Source organism: Lontra canadensis, unplaced genomic scaffold (genome assembly GCF_010015895.1).
Source record: "Lontra canadensis isolate GAN:19392208 unplaced genomic scaffold, GSC_riverotter_1.0 scaffold38, whole genome shotgun sequence".
In the NCBI taxonomy this organism is placed as follows: domain Eukaryota; kingdom Metazoa; phylum Chordata; class Mammalia; order Carnivora; family Mustelidae; genus Lontra; species Lontra canadensis.
In genome coordinates this window covers 10730492-10734105 of record NW_022631032.1, presented here as the reverse complement: position 1 = coordinate 10734105, position 3614 = coordinate 10730492, and the positions used below count along the sequence as shown (strand labels likewise).

The 3614-nt window shown below is 40.1% G+C and overlaps 1 pseudogene; it reads left to right on the top strand.

Moving 5' to 3' along the window:
* Positions 1-1869: 1869 nt before the first annotated feature.
* On the top strand, positions 1870-2489 carry LOC116874589 (annotated as a pseudogene).
* Positions 2490-3614: the final 1125 nt, after the last annotated feature.

Genomic DNA, 3614 nt, shown 5'->3' with positions numbered 1-3614 from the left:
TCACTGAAGAGAGGAACCCTTCCTGACATTTTTCCCACCCAAATTCCAGCATGTTATCACCACATACACAGAATTTTCAATAAACTTTTTAGAAACTCACTCTTAAATATAAGTGGATAGCAACATATTACCATGAAAACATGGGCCAAAAACAAAGCAACAAAGTGAAATTTGAAGGAAACAGAGGCAATGCTAGGAACAGAAGAAATATCATTAACAAAGGGTCATAATTAATGTTCTTCAAAAAAAATACTATATCCATGAGATAAAGGTAACATATTTTAGAAAATGGAAAAGAACTCTTAGAAATTATATATATGATTAGCCAAAATTGAAAAGTTAACAAAATGGTCAAAAGTAGAACAAAAAAGAAGAGGGGAAAATGGATGTGCAAAGAAAATAAAATTAGAAAATCCCTCCTGGAGGTCCAACATACAATGAGGAAGAGTTCCAAGAGGAGAAAGCAGATAATATTTTGAAAAAGAGGGGCACCTATGTGTCTCAGCCATTATGTGTCTGCCTTCAGCTCAGGTCACGATCCCAGGGTCCTGGGATCCAGTCCCACATCAGGCTCCCTGCTCAGCAGGAGGCCTGCTTCTCCCTCTCCCACTCCCCCTGTTTGTGTTCTCTCTCTCGCTTTCTCTCTCTCTCTGTCAGATAAATAAATAAAATCTTTAAAAAAAAAAAAAAGATTTTGAAGAGGATATTGTTTTTCAAAAATACCAGAAAGCATCTAAGAAGTGAAGGACATTGAGTTTTTAGATTGAATGAACCTGCTCAGTATTTTCCAGTGAATAAAATAAGACCCTGCCAAGGCACATTATCATAAAATTTAAGAGTATAGAGAAGACCCAAAGAATTTTCAAAAAAGCAGTTTGCCTACAAAGAATTAAGCAAAAGAAGCCATGAACCTTTTCAAAAGCAACTGAATGAATATGGTTTTCAATGTAGAATTCTATGTATCAATCAAAAGTGAAGATAGAATAAATCAATTGACACACAGGCAAGGTATCAAATTTTTATCTTTCATGAACCTTTTCTCTAGTGGATGTATTCTTACAAAATGAAGAAAAGATATGGAAAGAAATGGAATCCTAGAAATATGGTATCTACTATAGGATCATGAATCTCCATGATAATAGCACAGAAATTGCCAGGCTATAGGACAGGACTAGAGACTCTAGAACTCAATCCAGGGTAATCTGGAAAGCAGAGGGTTTCAGGTGGGATGTCTCAGAGCAAAGAGATGAACTGAGAATTTTACCATGTGACAAGTTATATTGAGAGGTGGTTTACTGAGAGTTAGAGGGTATTGGAAAACAGCCATGAGTCAAAGAAAATTAAGCAAATGAAAAAAGAAGACAACAGTGAATTCTAAGAAAAACCACGAGTTATACAAGAAAGGAAACATTTACACTCCATACTATAATACATTGTAACATTGCAATTTACGATTTATTATAATACCCTGCACTGCAAAGCAAGGAAAAATATTTTCACAATTATAACAACACTGCATAGGTATTTAACTAAAAATTGTGATGCATATATAGAGAGAAGAAAAAGAGAGGGCAACAGGATAGATGAGAATGCTAAAATCTTCATTGACTGTAATATAAGCTCAATGTGTAAATGTGATTAAACAAGGAACACCTGTAGATACATAGACCAAATACCATAAAAAGAACCTAGAAATTTTTAAATGACTCCTTTTTTCCAGGATGGAGAAGGAAGCATGAATAAAAGGGTAGGTGACTGCTATTTTTGGTTAAAAAGACTTTAGCACTAGCCACTTCCTGCTTCCCTGTGGGTGGGTCATTTCTGTGTCCCTGCAGTGTGGGGCAGGAGACCATCCAGGGAGATGCAGTGATGGAAGCTGATGTAAACCCAAAGGCCTACGTCCTCTAAGACACCCTTCTCACCAAGAAACTACTGGACTGGGGCGCCTGAGAGGCTCAGTGGGTTAAAGCTGCTGCCTTCAGCTCAGGTCATGATCCCAGAGTCCTGGGATGGAGCCCCTCATCGGACTCTCTGCTCAGCAGGAAGCCTGCTTCCACCTCTCTCTCTCTGCCTGCCTCTCAGCCTACTTGTGATCTCTGTCTGTCAAATAAATAAATAAAATCTTTATTAATAAATAAATAAATAAATAAATAAATAAATAAATAAGAAACTACTGGACCTTGTTTAGCAGTCATGCAACTACAAGCAGCTTCAGAAAGGAGCCAATGAGGCCACCAAAACCCTCCACAGAGGCATCTCTGAGTTCATCACGATGGCTGCAGACACTGAGCGCCTGGAGATCATCCCGCACCCTGCGCTGCTGTGAGAGGATAAAAGTGTGTCCTGCGTGTTTGTGAACCCCCGTTCCTAGCAGACCCTAGGGCTATAGGATTTCCAGGCCTGCCATTGCCTGTTCTGTCACCATCAAAGTAGGCTCACAGCTGAAGCAGCAGACCCAGTCCATTCAGTACTCACTGAAAGGTTCTTAGCCTAACCTGGGGGCCTCTGCTCCACTCATCACTGAGTCCACCCCCCTAGGGTTGTGTCTGTGTTAGCATGCAGAGTCTCCAGCTGCCTTCTCTTGTTATAGTCTAGTCTTAAATCTGGTTTTTGCATCTTTGTATTGCTTTTGTTTTATTTTGCGGGTTGTTATCTATATGTTACTCCCCCACCCCACCCCAATCTCCCATTCTACTCTCAATCTCTCTCATCTTATCCTCTCTTTTGAAAACTGACCTAATGCTGAGAACAGGCAGAAGTTGAGTGGCGATACCATTGGAAGGCAGGGGAGAGCCAGGATAGAGCTCTGGTTCCAGGTTTCAGGCGCTTATTTCCTATTGTGCATAGGGCGAGGCAGAATTAAACACCATGCACCTTTCATCCCTTGTGCCTTGGTTTACAAAGTCATTCTGTACATGTTTGCTCTCCAAGAGATTATGCATCATTTGGGGAGAAAGCATGCACCCTATGAGGTTGTAAGGTGTATGTTCAAGTGCTATTTGCTAATATACTCCTGCTATTTGCTTGGGTAAGGTGATGAAATTACCCTTCTCCCTCAACTCCCAACCATGCCCTGAGGGTGGCAGAGAAGCAGCACATGAAAGAAATGCACCTCAGAATTCCAGAGGCTTCCTGGGTGAGTGAGACATGGGGCAGTTAAACTAGGTCTTGAAGGAGTCCAGAATGGCCAGAAAATAGAGGGTCAACTGATGCTGGAATGAAGAAGTCTGGCAGGTTATGGAGACCTGACTGAAACCAAGGCAGAGATGTTGGAATCCAAGGGAACATCCTCTCTGGTGAATGGAAATGGCCTCAGTGGACACTTGGTACCAGCCTTAAGAGCCTTGACTCTTATTTCCTGCCACAATGTGGGTCAGATTTATGTATTCTTTATCACAGAAGAGACAGTACTAGTGTGTCATTCTTGTACGCATCCTAATAAATATATTCATATTCCAAAAAAGACTTACCAACATTTCACTGTTTGATTTAAAATACTGATAAACATAAAAGGTAAGTTTTGAGTGATAAGGTCTTTTTTAATTCTTTTTTATATTGGCTTTTTCATATTACAAGATATATGCAGGCTCATTGAAGAAGACTTGGAAGATACA